We start from the raw sequence: 17,038 nt of genomic DNA, 5'->3' as shown, positions 1-17,038 counted from the left end.
CTCCATTCACTTCCATAGTGGAGCAAAACAGGTCCCCAGAACAGCACTTTTTTTGCATAAACAAAACCCAGCAAAGCAGATTATGCCAATATAAGAAACAATAAGTCCCAATACCCTTTGCTTTCATGTAATTACAATTATTTGTTAAAGTACCATCAGGTTTGTTTCTTCTTGGTGCAGTGCTACTATGCAGATGTTTCCTGCAGATGCTACCTGCCAGATCTACTTTCCAATTCAAACAGGAAAACTGCAGGAAAACAACTATTTAATTTCCTCAAAAATGGGTATAAGGACTTGTTATTTGCTATATTGCCATTCCTCTGTGAGCTATTCCTCTGTGAGCTAAAAGTGTTATTTTCTATGTTGAAAAACATTAAGTTGGATGACACAAAGGAACATATTTTTATTGTTTTAATATGTTTTAATTAAACATGCGCTGTCCCTCTATGACACTAATTGGCTGTAAGAAAAGTCTATCAAAGGAATGTCTCTAACTACAGAACATGTTGACTTTTTCTTATAATGATGATGTACGCAGAGACCACCAGGTGATTTGTTTTTTTCGCTTTGGAAATAACATTCACAGAAAGTTTCTAGGTGTTTCAAATAATAAATTCCATATGTTATGTAAGACCTCACACAGTGTAACATCTGTTGGTGTTGAATGAAAGATTACTCAAAAGAAAAAGAGGAGAAAGGCAACAATGAAGACGGAGAGAGAAGGTGCTGTCAAATTCATTAGGTCGCCTGTACACAGAGTCAGCTAATTAAGGACCTTAGCGGCAATACGTGCCTTTGAATTAATGTGGCCTCATTAAAGTGGAAAAGCTTGTCGCTTTTATTTCCCGATTTTTCTCTCCCAAGCTGCTTCTCTACATCGTTTCATCTGTGCATAACCCTCGCTTCGCACAGATTTTTTCCCCCACCTTGTGTGTTTATTCATTGTTTATCCACCCAATTTAAGCTGATTTAGGTCCGATCATCCTGTCGCCATATATTGCAACTGATTGGTTTATGCAATTGCAACTTGCCGTCAGGATGAGATGTGTTTCGCCAGGTTATGTTTGTCGGCATGGAAAAGTAAACCAGATTTGATCAAGGCAAGGGATTCAACTGTTTGTTTTCAGTCAAATAAAATTGTTTGCCTGAGGTCAAATGACTTATCTTGTGTCTTGTTAGTTCAAAAATGAGGGTGATACCTCTGCAAATTCCTTGCAGTGAAATTACATCCATGAGAGCATATCATAAATTGGAAGAACAAAGTGAAGGCAGAATGAAATGAATGAATTCAGCACTATCAGCCGGAAGAGATTTGTCTGACCTCCACTTATTTTTGCCCTGTTCTCCTCTGTTCTCACTTTATGCGCCCTCAAGCTTCACTAGTATCATTTTGAGAGCACAGTCCTCTGGCAAGATGAATCTGTATTCTGCAGCCATTTGAGCTGGTATAGGAACACAGTGATTTTTTTATTGGTCCAATAACACTGTGGCTTAATAAGTGTAATCTGTCCACTGGCCCAGAGGTTAAAGCCAGGCAATATATCAGTGTCCTCCCGTTATATTGCTGATATTTAATTGCTTTGCTGCTGGCTTAATTGTTAAGGTGTACATAGAGATCATTTGGAAATGATCCATCACTTAGTAGTGTAATAATGAGTTTTCAATGGTTGGTTGGGCTGAAGTTGCCTCCCTTGCTCCCCACAGAGGGAATTGTTGAACCAGAGCTCTGCAGACTCCTCACTATGGGGTGAGATGCAGCAAAGTGGAACTGAGTGTGTGAGGAGGGTTGGGGCTTGGATTTGCTTGTTTGAGTGTGTGTTACTCCCCGCAATGCTCCTAATCAAACCAGCCCTGCCCTCTGATTGCAAATACAAGCCTGGACGGCACAGAAACCAAGACACTGCTGATTTGTAGTCCATGAAGCCACATCACTTTTTATTACTCAAACAAGAGGCTGAAAATGGCTGTATCTTGTTGTATCTTGTTGGCTTTTTCTTTTTTTTTCTTTTTTTTTTTTTTTTTCTTCAACTTTTTCATTTTCTGGTTGTGTGTGTTTTTGGGGGGTGGGGGTTTCCTAGTGGTGAGTTTAAATAATCATTCATACTTTTTTGTATTCTGATCATTTCTACTGAGTTAAGTCGTTGTGAATTTCAGGTGTTTGTTATCTTGCTGAAGGTCCCGAAATTCCAATTTGAAAATCACACACCATGAAACTTTGACTAGATTTAGCTTTGCTACATCTTGTCCCCTGTTTTTCCCCAATTTTTATGTCTCTTTCTAATATATATTACCAGAGAAAATATTTAGGTAAAAATGCTTTATTAAACAAGAGAAAACTAGTTTAGTGTCAGCCAGTCATGATGCTGCCTCCAAAAAGCAAAACCCAACACACAGATGCTTGCCACTATAAGTGGCTTGCCTAAAAAAAGAGGCCAACAACTTTGAGTATCCAGCCTCGGGGATGCAGCTTCAAAATCACTTCACACCAGATGCTGCTTTCCACCACTCACCCAGTGGACATACAAAGCACTCCAATTTGCAATTTTCATGTTTTAAATGTCAACCTGCAGTTGATTATGCAGTCTGCTCTGCCATGAAAGTGACTTTTGAAAGGAATTTAATGTACTTGGGGTGCAAAGGTTACAAGGTGTGTTTTTTTAAAAGGTGGCCATTATCATAATAAAGAGCACTTGCAAACAATTTATAATATCAAACAAGCCTGCTGTCACCACTTGGCCCCCCGCACATGCTGCAGCAGGTCCTGGGGGCCATTCGGAGATAGCACTACAGCAGAAATTTCTGTTGCGTCGATTGATGACTGAGAGAAAAGCACTCTTTTTTTCTTTTGGCTGGAAATTCATAACATGATAACTAACGATGGATGGGATGTCAGAAACAGAGCCTGCTGCGTACAGCTTAGGGACAGTTGATAGAAGTTGCTGCTGTCATTGTGAAATATCGATATGAGACACCATCTTCAAAACCTGCGGTATCTCTGGTGAATTCCCAATATGAAGTTATAAAGTTGTCTGTCTTGTGTCTACTCTGACTGAAACAGTTTGTTGCCTAGATCTTTCCCCACCACGGTAAAAAGGCACACTGTAATGACATTTTCTGTTTTTTGTTGTTGTTGTTTTTTTTTTTTTCCAACCAAATAATGAGCAGCATCTGCTGTCTCCACTGTGCAAAATATATACCAAGTGGAGCTTACAGGGGTCACCAGAGGTGGTGCTAATATGGTGTGATGCAAAAGCGGGATCCTTGCAGGTAAGTCAAGAGACAAATACTGCAGGATCGAAATAGAAGCAATAGATAAATGCACCTTAAAGGCAAAATAAATTTTTTTCCCCATTATCCTATTTTCTCCTCTATTTGTTAAAGGGTGAGGTAACTAAAATATGTCTTCTCTTTCAATGCAGAGAGAGGCCTAGCCTATATAGCGATTCCTTCTGACTCAAATAAGCAGTTTTGCAGGGGAATGATTAAAAAAATGGTTTTCATCTGGAAGAGTGGGAGCGATCCAATCAGAACACACCTTCAGTTATTAGTCCTCCTGCCGCAGTTTGATTGACTTCATCTGCTCCTGCTGTTCCGCACAAGGCTCATCACATGCTAGTGAATAACAGCAGGTCAACAGTTAGCTCATTAGGACACAGATTTTATGCTGTTTCTGCATATAAATCCACCATATTACCGAGGATTATTTCACCAACCTAACATTATGTCAGGGGAGGCGAGGGCTTGTGTTTCAAGTGGGCTCGACAGCAATTTTAAGCTAGAAAAACATTTGCTATTTCAGTTGCAACAAGCAGGATAGTCTCACTCTGCTGGACATTCGGTGGCTCTTACCACAACTCAGATAATATTGTTCCCCTCAAGCACACTCGACGCTGCTTCAATGTATTACTGTAGAAAATGCAGCCTTAAAACTCTGTTTCATTAGAGTTATTGACTTTTGGGAATGCTCAAATCTTACTGTACGATGAAGATAGTACTCAAGAATAATGTGCATTTTAACTGTGTTTATGAGCCCTTTAAATCAAAGTCCCATTACTGTTAGTCCCTGGAAAACAGGATATTTTGAGTGGTTATTAAAAAGAGACAATGCTTTGTTTGTCCCGGGGACAAACAAAAAAAAAGCTTTATTAACACTTGCATATATCATCTAGAAGCATATATTACTACATTACAGTGCATTTTAAATCAATGCTCTCCACTTGCATTTACTTGTACCACTGAGCACTGCTTAATTTTGATACCACAGGGTATGCTCTGAACAAGTCATTTCTCTGTACAATTCAAACTGTCTCATTTCTCCCCTCAAAACTGGAGCTATCGAATGAGTGATTTATATCTTCCTTGTGTGTTTCTTCCCTCTCCCTCCTCCAACTTTCTGACAGCCTGAAATTGCTTTATTATTCCCCCGGAGTCTGTCAAATCCCTCAGCAGCCCCAAACTCATCACCCATCACTGGCTCTTTGTCTGAGAGGAAATAAAGTGTTGGGATTTCCTGGGTGACAGATTTGTGTAATAGTCCCTCGTTCAGACAGGGAGAACAACCCAGTGGACAGAGGAGGAGAGCAGAGGAGAAAGGGAATGAGAGAAGGGCTGGATGCAGGGAGGGAGGCAGATCACTTCCCTTTTTTTTTTTTCAAGTGAAAATTGAGTTTCTTTGAACGTGGAGACTTTCAGGCACCGAGGGCCAGAGACCTTTCCTTTTGAATCTCGAAAAAGGAGAAAAGGCGCCCTTCCTCACCTCAATTCAAAATGTTATTATGGTTCGGCCAACAAGAAAAGAGAGGGAAGCATTCACACTGCTGATTCTTTCGCACTATTCTGGGGCATTCCACGACTTTAACCAACAGCAGAGGCATCAAAATATCAATTTGGATGTTTTATGTGGAGAACACAGTGCACTGGCTTTGTTAGTTTCAAGTGATACCTTAATAGTTTAGGCTATTTATCGTATTTTCTCACCTATTTTGTCTATAACAGAGACAGACAGAGGCAACAACACGGAGAGAGAGAATGTTCTCTCAGTTCAAACTGATTGTACAATTGTCTGTTGGCCAAGACATAGAATTAACTTCCAGTGCTATGCAGTTTTTAGCAATTTATCATCTTTCATCCACTCTGCATAACTTGATGTACTGTGCACAATCTGCTGTGTTTTGGTTTGTAATGCATTGTGACTGGCTGTATTCGCTTAAGAGCAATCTACTGCAAAAATTAAGAGTAGTTTGTAGTTTGTGACAGCCAAAGGCGCTAATAGTGCACACAAGGAAAAGCAGGTCCCGGTTGTGCTTACATAATATGGCGATGTAAACAATAAAACTTTTTTTCTAATGTTGCAAAATGTGGATTCACAAATGTCTTTTGAGGTAGAAAATGAATTCAGGACACAGTGACACAAAGAGGGGAAACAAGTGTGTAAAGCTACATTGGGTACCTTTAATTTGCATTTCCACTGTGAGCGGCTGAAATGGTTGGTTGATTCCGAGTGACTTTTGGTCCAGATGTAGTAAACACTGACCAGACTCTGCTGGGGTCTGTGCGGGCTAAAATGATGCAGTAGCAGACCTCAGCAGACATCTGCCTCGGTATGTCCGCACAAAGCTCAGTTTTTGTGACTGCGTTTACCTAGTCTTCACAGATCGGTGTCACTGAAATATGGCTCAGCATGAAACTGTTTCACATCAACATGCATTTCATGTGGCAACAGAAACACGCTGCTTGCATGGAGAAGGAGGTGGAATACACAAGCCAGGCAATGCCAGGTTTTTGTTTTCATCATCTTTAGACAGAGCAGCTCCTCTTCCTCATCTGTTGGCGACACCATGCTGTTTACAGTCTGTAACCTCCGACAGAAAAGAAAACTGACATGCAAACACAACATTTGCTTGTTTGATTGGCAAAATTTGTATCTTGTTTCAAGCTAATTTTTACTTGTTGCAAGTGAATTTTCACTTTTTCCACTGGCAAATTTTGCCAATGAAACAAGCAAATTTTCACTTGTTTCAAGTGAATTTTCACTTGTTTCAAGTGAAAATTCAAGTCACTTCTGAGTTACTTCTGAGGTGATCATGTCTTATTTTAAGTGTAATGAGATATTTTGACTAGAAATAAGACATTTTGACTTGAAATACAACAAATATTCTTGGTAAGATTCAGAGTTTTTGCAGTGAAGATTGTTGGAAATGTGGGCCTTGGGTATGCTTTGGTACTGTCTGTCACTGGTCCATCTGCATGGTGTATGCATCATTTACCTCAAGATTATTAATACACCTTCACAGTTAGCAGGAGCTAATTAGGCATCATTAATCAAAAATGAGCAAAAAAAAGACCTCAGCAACATGACTTCAGAGCTAGCCACTGACCAGCCGTGCTCCACTCCCATTTTGAGACATTTGTTGTAAGTCTGAGAAGCTTTAAATGGACCTAATCAATTTTTTATATGAGTGCCCTTGTTTGGAAAAACTGAATGATTTGAATGCTGACAAACGATGACCGCAACATTTCTCAGCCAACAGGTTCGCTGACCGTCCACACATCAGCTGAGCTGCCTCGGTCACTCAGCTCTGTATGAAAAGAATGGACTTTGCCTCGTCATGTGAACACAGCATTAACTGCTAAAGACTGTGCATCAGATTGTAAAGGATGACCTACACTGCCACGCTTCTTAATTCCCTTAAAATAAACTCACTATACACATTTGAAGAAAAAAAAAAAACACAGGCATCGCTGTTAAACAAATTCAGACAACACAGGGCTTGAACTTTGTAAATAGATACTTTCCCACAGAGTAGTAGTTGTTTTTTTCACTTGTCTCTAGAGAAGGCAGGGATTCTGTATCTTGTTCAGGGGTAATTCAGCAGGGTCAGTGCTTACTCACGCAGGGTTTGAACCCAAGGAAACTGGCTGAACAATGGGCTTGCTGCTTAGTGCATGACTCTACCTGTCCAGTTACCATACTTAGGAGAAATATCACCGAGGGACCCTGCATTTAAGACGGTCTGACTTAGGGAGCAGTGGACCCAGAGGGTAATGGTGGTCAGACAAAAGACAACCTGCAGAGAGGCTCGGGTTGTGCTCGCAGTTAGCTGCAGCCGTCTGCATTTGAGGAGAATAAAAAGGCCAGAGGCTCGACATTATTTGGGGAGTGACTCGCCCAGAATTCCCTTCATATGCAGTAAAGAAGACTGAAGGTGGAATAGTGGTCAAATCAATGAGTCAGGGGATAAGATAAGATATGCTTATGTTTCTTTTTAAGTAGATAATACATTTATTTATTTTGCATGTTAATTATTTTTTCTTTTGCTTATCATTTAATCCTCTTGCAACCCTGAGAAATTATCTCCTGACCCCCAGCTTGACAACCACTGGGATATCCACTCATTTTGTCTCAAGGATTTGTCTTCAGTTGATGCTTTACACCCCGGGATGTGATTTTAAATGGAATTGGTATGGATGTTTTGATTTTTTTTGTTTGTTTGTTTTGTTTTGTTTGTTTGTTTGTTTGCTCTTTTTTCCAACATGTGTGCAACATCACATGCATATAAAGCATGCCGTACATTTGCTCTTCAGTTTCCCTCTAATGTGTGTTACAGCAGTGCCATCGTCTCTTCCTGGAAATCAGGCCACTCATGTCATGACCGTGGCTAACGTGCATTTACCAAAAAGAGGCATCGTCGTCTCTGCTCTGTGCCATCTGTCTCCTCTTTCACATTTCATGGTAAGGGACGTTTCCATTTTGTTGGACACAGAGCATACATGTAGGACTGGAATATATCAACGCGGTGACACAATGCACTGTGGTGATCAGTCCTGTTTTGTTAACTTTTTACTTTTTCATGGCACTCAAGCTGATATACAGAAAAAGCACCATCAGTGCCCTTTTCCAAATGAGTGGATAAAATAAACCAAGGGCAAATTATTTCCACTGAATTTCATAATTTATGCCTTTTCTTGATTATTGCTTTATTCATGAATTTATTACCTTTGTCTGCACAAACAGCTAGTCCGGCCCTATTTTTCATTCGCTTCTTGTTTGCTTTGTATTTTACTGCGATCCATCCTGCTTCCTCATCTCATATTTCATCCTGGCAAATTTCTCATATCTCATATTTTTTTTTAATATTATTATTATTTTGATTCTGTATATTCCTATCTTCCTTGAAGCTCCTTAAAACCAAAAAAATCACATTTAGATCTGCAATCAAAACATAATATTGAAAGGACTTTAAGTTTATTTTTAAGTACATGAAAATAAATTTAATAAACACAATTGTTTCATCTGAGAACAAACACAATAATTCTAATCTGTATGCATGCGATACACCCAGTTTTCACAAAGCATTTGGCTGGCTCGATACCAACACTGATAAATCATTTCCCCATTTGAGGATGAGTATGCCCCTAAATTTAAAATTAGATTAAAATGAGTTGCCCTGTGACAAGATTTGCACTGCTCTTGTCTTCTCCTGAAAGGTTCACAAGAGGAGTCTGATCCACCAACTCGGTTTAATTACGCTGATGTGAGAACCCAGTGAGAGCTTGTTAAGCCTCTCTGATTGTTTGTTCTCCTCTGGAGCCCTTCGCCTATGTTTCCCCCGACGACGACACTGCCCGGCATTACACAAGCTCAATTATCTGTGAAATATTCTCCCACACGCGTCTTAAGATGACGCATGACTTTGAGAACGACTCTTATTGTGCTTCCTCTCCTCTGCATGAACATCAGGTGATGTGGAAACAACCGGAAGGCTGATTGCTTTATGTCACTCGCCTTTCATTTTCACTATGTTTGTTGTTTATTCCCTTTAATTAGCAAGCTCATGATGAAGTGTTTGGTGGCTGCTTTTGGCCTGGTTCCCTTTCCCTCATCAGCACGAATCGGTGTCCCACTGGTCACTGTTACCATGACAACAGCAGGGACACCAGCGACTTGTGGGGAAGTTTGCTTTTCATGGTATAGATTGGCTCTATTGTTGTCTTTACATTGCAAAAGGGATTTTTTGGGGTGTCCAAAAATACAAACGCAAGACAAAAATAAGTTTTGCTCATCTAAAGTGCAGCGGGATGTGATATGAATGGCATTTGTAGAAATTTGAAGTGATCCAGCTCTTTGTCATTCACCGCCAGATTGAGCAGCACTCAGATAGCACAACTCCAGCCTCATCTTTAATTCATGATTTACCACTTTAAAAAAAAAAAAAGCTTTTTTCAAAAATAATCCAGTGCTACAGAAGCCATGCATTTGAAGCTCCAACTAAATCTCCCTCTGTGTTTAAATCAAGATGTTCCTTGCTGGAAGAAATAAATAAAGAAATAAAAAATGAGCGAAATAGCAAACGTAGCTGTTGCGCGACAAAAGGTTTTGCATCAAATGGAACACAATAACGCTGCCGGCAATCACGCAAGGCGCACCTCTGGAGATTGTCGGAGGCTGTCTGTGCTGACACTAGGACTTCACAGCCCATTCATCCGCTGCTCTCTCTCAAGACGACACAACAGGACCACCGTGCAGGGGCGCTTTGTCGCCAGAATGCACAAACACACACACACACACACACACCTCGCAAGGTAGAAACAGCAGAGACATGCAGGGGCACTTTGTCTCTGGAATACACAAACACTCTGCCGAGGCATGGATCCACATTCAGAACTAAATAAACTGAGACAAATACAGACACAGCTGGCACATGCACACACACACACACACACACACACACACATGCTGTCATTACTAAACAGTCAGAGTGTTATTGGCGTTTAAATTTTACCACTTTAGCTGGCAATCGTTGACTGTGGCTTTGTTGATTCTTAATGTTCTGATGCTGAAAAGGAAAGGAAGTGGAAGCTAATGTGTGCAAGAGCAAAATGGTTGAGGAAATGACTTGTGAATTATGGTCTGTGTAATATCTGTCAATTTCTCCGTAACACACACACACACACACACACACAGACACACACACAATCAAACAGACACCACTTGAGAAAACAGAAGTGGCAGTGCTTGAGAGAGCAGAAATTACTCAGAGCCATTTCAGAGGTTAAACTGATATGAAAGTTTAGTAAAACACTCGTTTATGTTCTTGAGCTCAGATCCGGTTCACTGGATCTACTTTCTGGATCACGCTTACAATGGGTGAAATACTCAAACCCAACATGTCGTTGTTTTATGGCTGCATCATTACATCAAATTGAAAATCTGTAGATGTTGTGCCTCATTATATACACATTTTCCTGTAATTCTGCACGACATATTTCCTTGGAAACCTTGGGATCCTCACTTGAATTTAAAGTAAAGCTCTGTGTCTTTGAACAAAGCAGTATGAGCTTGTAAGGACAAACCCACAGATGGGACCGACAGGGTTGAAGAGCTTCCTCTCTGTCCTTGTGCACTGCTCCATCTCGACTTGAGAAATATTCTTAAGTGGCAGGGACGCTCAGAGCATATAAGGCTGTACAATCACTTTGGGGGATCTTTTTTTTTTTTTTTTTAATTCAAATCATTGAGGGTTTTTTTTTTTTTTTTTTTTTTTAAGTCTCAGACCGATCACCTCGCATTGTTGAAATATTCAAAAACATGAGCACATTTTAATTGAATTTTGCTCTCGTCTAGTTCAGAGTGGATTTTCTCTCCTCGCTGTGTTTTGCTATGCTTCAGCACGCTACCTGCACCAGGAGGAAAGTCTGGCTCAAGCCCTTATCGGGGAGGAATTATGGCAGGGAAAAAAATACATTGTGTTTACTTCTTCAAACAATCACCAGGGCAGCGCTTAAAACCAGGATATTGACGGACGTTGTGTGTGCATTAGCTAATCTTTGTTTACTGTTGGACCCACATGAAACACATGACTGGGTGTGATACAAGGAGCAAGATGTGGGTCAGGGGGAGTGATGGGAGGGAGATCAATCGGAGTTGACCAATTCGTCAGATTGAGAGCCAAAATGGGAGCGAAATCCCTGTTGGTTCAAACCAGGAGGTCTGCTCTTTGCCGAGACTGTTGAAATGACTTCTATTACCGTAAAGATCTGAAACATATTACCTTTCCCTCTCCTGGGAATGAGCTTGAACTGATTTTAGCCATAGATATGTGTTTTCGAATTCCTCACAACCAGAAAGATCCATAGATTCGGCTGCCTTAAGTCTGGCACGGAGGTGATCAAAGAGCTCATCATTAAAAACACGATCTGGTTTATATGAGGTGATGCAAAAATATCAGCATCAGCGGAAGTGGATGAGGGAAAACAACTGCATTTACATCAGCAGTGATGAAATTACAGTTAAATCAAGAGCTGCTAGGCGGGAGGAAGTGAAAGTAAGGTGAGCGTTCGGTGCTTTGTTTGCTTTGATGATCATATTTCTGCCAGATATAGTGTGAATCCATCTCCAGAAGTGTAATTGAAAGTGAGCATGAGTGTTTGAACCACACCATCGGTCTCAGTCTGTCACACTAATAAGCTACAATCCAGCTTTGATGTCGAAGTGTGTCACCTTCTCAGGAGAGGAGCAAAAGGAAGGACTCCCCCCTCTCTCTCACCCTTGCTTTTTTATCTCCGCCACTGGCAGCTATAATCTGTGAATCTGCGAGATGCCATCTGAAGTGAGGACACACACGCAGACACACTGTTCTGTACATCAAATTATTAATCATCCTAACAAGGAATCATCAGCAGCACCCACAAACTGGCGCAGAGGAAAGTGACAGTTCCGAATGTGACTAAAGGAGAGATATTTTCATAATTTATTCGCTGCAGATACGCGGAACAGGCAGCTTACATGAAAAATGGCTGAGGATAAAGGACAGACGTAACCTGTGAACAATAAGACTGAGGAATAAAAGTCAACATGTGAAATTAATATTTCATCCTGTTGTCAGAGAGGCAGCGCTCCTCTTCTACTTGACAGTTGACAGATGTCTTCCACATCTATGTCCTCTCATCTCTCATTCCCTCTCTCCTCACTGTCTCCCTCATTAGCGCACTTCTCAGTCCTGACATATAGATGACATTTAAATATAAATCACAAGAATTAACATTTATAAACATCAGGGTATTATGATGTCTGGTAATGAGGTATTAGAAATCCCAGGCCTACAGTTCACACTGACAATGGATATAGAAACCAGCAAGAGCACTTTAACAAGGACTGGAGTTAGACTCTGCCATCACACACACGATCAATACCTGAGATCCACCTGAGACACTAGACAACTGATTTATGTCTCCAGACTGGAGGTAACACGCATACATACTCTAATTTATAGCTTGTCAACTCATGCATTTAAATAGTTGACAACTTGAGTAAGCCCTGACTGCAGTCCGCAGATCAAGGAGTGGCTCAACGTGGGTGGAGCTAAACATTTGACTCCGCCCACTTGCTCAATAGCAAGCGACCGGAAGAGGCTGCTAACCCTAACCCTAACCCAACCCTAACCCTAACCTTAACCCTTCACCTAACCCTAACCCTTCACCTAACTCTAACCTTAACTCTAACCTGATGGCGCCCGGGCGAAGTCAAGCGTTTAGCTCCGCCCACATTTAGCCCAACTCCGACCTGCTAACTGTAGTCACCACACAGAGTCAAACATTTAGCTCCGCCCACATTTAGCCCAACCCCGATCTGCGGATTCTCAGTCAGGTGCAATTGGACAACTTTCTTAACAATGCATGACATGGTGGTGGTATGATATGGGTTAAAGTTATATTCTGGTACCACAAAAACAATGCCAATGCAATTAGGACCCAAATGACCAGTCATCCTGGTTTGTGAACTTACACATACTGTATTATATACCAAATGTTCAGCGATTAGGCTGAATCTAATGGAGCCTGAGTTGAAGCTTCTCTACTTTGGATGTTACGACCCTCAGAAACTGGCAACATCATGTTCAACATAGATTAGCCTGCAGATGATGTTACAGTCAGCCATTTAGCAGATAGGCTGCACTTGTACACACAGACAAACACCTTGCCTTTTGTCTTAAAAGGTATCTGACAATCACTACATATGTTATATTATACCAATGCAATTCTTGTTTTGTGTTTACTAGTGTTTTTATGCAGTTTTCAATTATGTTTTTGTGGATTTGGAGAGAAAAAACAATTTTTCATCTGCTGAGGCGCTGTCCATGGTCCCTAACTGTGCTAAAATAATTGTCCCCCATCTTCATGAAAATGTCTATGGTACATGCATGTTTACATGTATGTGAGCATGCATGTGTGTTCAGTGCAGTTAAAGATCCCAGTTTTAGGGATCTTAAAGTGCACGATTGATGTAAGCATACTGATGTAAGCATAAGGTGACAGCACCAATCTTTACCTTCCCTAAACTTAGCAAAGTCATTTTAGTACTAAAATATAACTCGTTGGTGGCGGAAAGTCATTTTAACCTGTGGTGTTGACACATTTTCTCCTAATTGACTCTGTATTGGTATTGTTTTCATGTAATGGTATTGGCATTGTTTTCATGTATTGGTATTGCATTTCATGTATTTCTGTGAGATCAATTTGCAGCTGAAACAGACACAGAGCAAAAACAATTTAGTACCCTAATGGAAAAGAGGTATAAAAGGGAACTGGACAGTGGAAAAAACAGCTATAAAGGACAGTTTGAATGATGCTTGAGCAAGGAAAACCATTATGTTTCGGTCAATAGCTGAGGCCAAGCAGCCGGAGTATTAAACTGATCATGACATCAAGCCAAAGACAGCGAGGCCCTCCGAAGACCTCCGACTGGCAGCGCAACATTCATCTGCACCAGAGCTTTTTCATTAAACACTAGAGTTTTAGATGATCCATTGATCCTTTTTTTTCTTTCTCCCCGTGTCTCACTCAGATCAGAGTATTTCCATAGACAAAAACTCTGCTGCCTCTCAGAGCTTTTCTCTGTAACGACCTACCGCTGCAATCAAAAAGGAACATTCATCTTTGAGTATAGTCGCCTCTTTAAGACACAGGAACCGGCCCTGTTATGTCTATTCATCATGTCACTGTCTGCCTTAACAGCACCTGGGGTGGCTGTAGATCACAGACTGCAAGGCAGCGGTTCCCAAACCCTCTGAAAACGCAAAATCCAAAGGTACGTATAATTAATTTTTCACAGATGTCACATAAAGCGTGTGATGAGGTTAAAGCAGGGGAAGAAGGTGAGAGGAGGGATTGCGTTTCGCCTGAAGCAGTTCAGGTTATTTCCGGACAGAGGGAGTGACTCCGCAGCCCAAACAGCTGTGGGAAGAGTTATTCTTGTTGACAATGACACTGTGTTGTCTGACGATGATGTCTTTTAAATGTGAGCTGAATCTCAAAGCACACTCGAGCTCTCTCCACAGCACACTGTTGAGTTTTGGAAACTGCAGAGTCACAGCTATCTTACAGGTTGAGGGGCAGTGTGTTTTGAATCTTTCTGCTTTATGCCTCCATGTTCCTACAGAAGCAGCATGTGCATGTTAGTGGAAGTGCAAAATGATCATTGCCACGTCTCAAACACAGGATGTTAGGTTAGTATTTTATCAGGAGCTGCACAGTGTATTCATTTTCATGTGTCCCAGTACCAGTTAATTCAAATATGAAGTACTTACTTATGCCTTTATTTTTTAATGTATGTAAAGTGGTATTAGTTTCCATTCCATGAAAAATAGGGTGTATTTGACCCAGATGGGGACATCACCTGCCGCCACAGACCTCTTTTCATCATTAGAAGTCAGGCTTCACACAGATTTGGGGTTGGGGATTAGTCTGTACAACACACACACACACACACATATATATATATATATATATATATATATATATAGATAGATAGATAGATAGATAGATAGATAGATAGATAGATAGATAGATAGATAGATATTGGTCCTGTGTCATTTAAATGTGTTTAATCATTACAAAGATCTTGCTTTGGATTAAAGTAATCACAAAAGATTGCGTAAGAACTTTTACTTATGTGTAAATGACATGGATGGATTGTATGGATTTTATTTTTGACTTTTTTTAAGAACATAAAAAAAAAAAAAAAAAACACCTGAGTTGGGGACCACCAAAAACATGAGTCAGCAAAGCTCATGAGTCACACAGCGAGGCCTCATCAAGCAATGTCAAAAAAGGCTCCCACACCTTCTGGAAATAGTTTTGTGAATTCCCTGCGCTAAAACGAATCTGTTCCATCTTTGCAGTAGAGAGCATACCGTCAAGCCACCTCCTGAAACATGAGGCCGGCTTCCAGTTTAATATTATTTTTTTAGCTGCAACCAAGGCTGCCTTGAGAGCCTGTTTTTGGTGGGAGGGAAGAGAGGGAGGAATGTTGCCAAATTATAATCTGGCTGAATGTTTATTGTATATTGTTTGGAAATCCAATTAAATAAATTAAATGCCAGACCAAAAGTTACCTAATACTGGACAGTGCCAGAATAAGTGTGATAGATGGTTCAGAAATACCACATCTATCACATATAGGAGAGACTGTTTCAAATATCGTACGAAACATATATGGATTTGTAAAAAAAATAAATAAATAAGCAGTTTTCAGCTGGTTTTGCATTGCATTCCTGTAATAAATTCTGATATTTGAAACAATATCAGCAACACACTTGGCAGCATGAGCCATGAGGATACAGCATGTGTTGAAGTAGGCAATGCACAAGCATCCACACACATCGAGTTACTTTGAATGAAGAATAAATTTGTAACTAATCACCGTTTAAAGTAAATATGACACTAAAGTAACTCACTACTTTTCAAAGTGACTTTCCCCAAGACAAATTCTAACACGTTTCAGTGTGTAATGAATAAGCAGCACTTTGACAACTGATCTTTGCCAGTGTATCCTGCTGCGCTGCACATTTTGCAGCCATTTTTATTTGATTGCATTATTGCACTGTACTCATAATGCTGTGTTGTTTACATAACTACTTGATCCTATTCCCTGAGGTACACTCTTGCCAAATGACGCGTGCAACTCTGTGAGCAGAAAAGTCTTAAGCTCCTTCGTATCGGTGCACACGAGCACACCTCAGGGAGGAGAGGTGTATTTGGGATGCTTATGTCAACACCTGTGGTGTATCCATTATGATTTTGTAAATCTTATCTTTAGCAATTGCTTTTGTGTGTGTTCGTGTGTGTGTGTGTGTGTGTGTGTGCGAGCATGTGTGCGCGTGCGTGTCCCTCGCAGGCCCGCAGCAATTTCACTGCACATTAGAGATGATGGATCAGCTAACTTGCCACACAGCTTACAACTGAGGTCAACACATGAATCAAGAAAGCGGGGAGGAACAGTGGGATTCCTTAAGGCTGATGTGCAACGACACAGGAATAATAATGAAACATGTTTGCTGTCTCACAAGTGACCTGGATTGATACATTCACATACAGAGGCAGTCAATCCTCTCACACAACGGGGTGTCTGGTGAAACGTGTCGCGCCTGATCCCATTTATCAACAGCACAGACAAACTTCGATTTCATAACACTGAAGAACCTACAGCGCATTCACACACCTCTACAGCCACCCGTTGCCTTTCAAAACAGCATTAACACACTGTAACACTGTGTGTGTGTGTGTGTGTGTGTTAACATCTGTGCACATAGGTCAGTGCAGCTGGTGAATGATACGCATTGTGCTGTCAGCATGAATTATAGTAATAAGGCATCACAGCAAAATCCTGTGTATACACTCTCTCCTTCTTATTGTGAATTTTGAGTTTATCCTCTTTCCGCCGCTGACGCCTTGACATAAAAGATGTTGGTTTTCTTAGTGTGAGCTCCGCATCAACTGTACACCTCTGTTTTCTTTGGAAAGGCAGTGTAGACATAAATAATAAACATTCTCAAAGATTACTATTCGTCATTGTTTCTCTTTGATGCAGGAGCAGCCTCCTTCTGTCAGCCAAGCTACTGCCTTTTTGGTTTGGCTTTGATTCACATTTAATGAGGTTGTATCTAAGCGTTCTATATACTGGATCTGTGTTCGGTGCTTTACGTGCTTTATGTTGGTGGATTGTGTCATTGTCACTGCTCAACTCGGCTGACCCGGGTCC

Source organism: Myripristis murdjan, chromosome 24 (assembly GCF_902150065.1).
Source record: "Myripristis murdjan chromosome 24, fMyrMur1.1, whole genome shotgun sequence".
Lineage (NCBI taxonomy): Eukaryota > Metazoa > Chordata > Actinopteri > Holocentriformes > Holocentridae > Myripristis > Myripristis murdjan.
Note: the sequence above shows the minus strand (reverse complement) of the source record.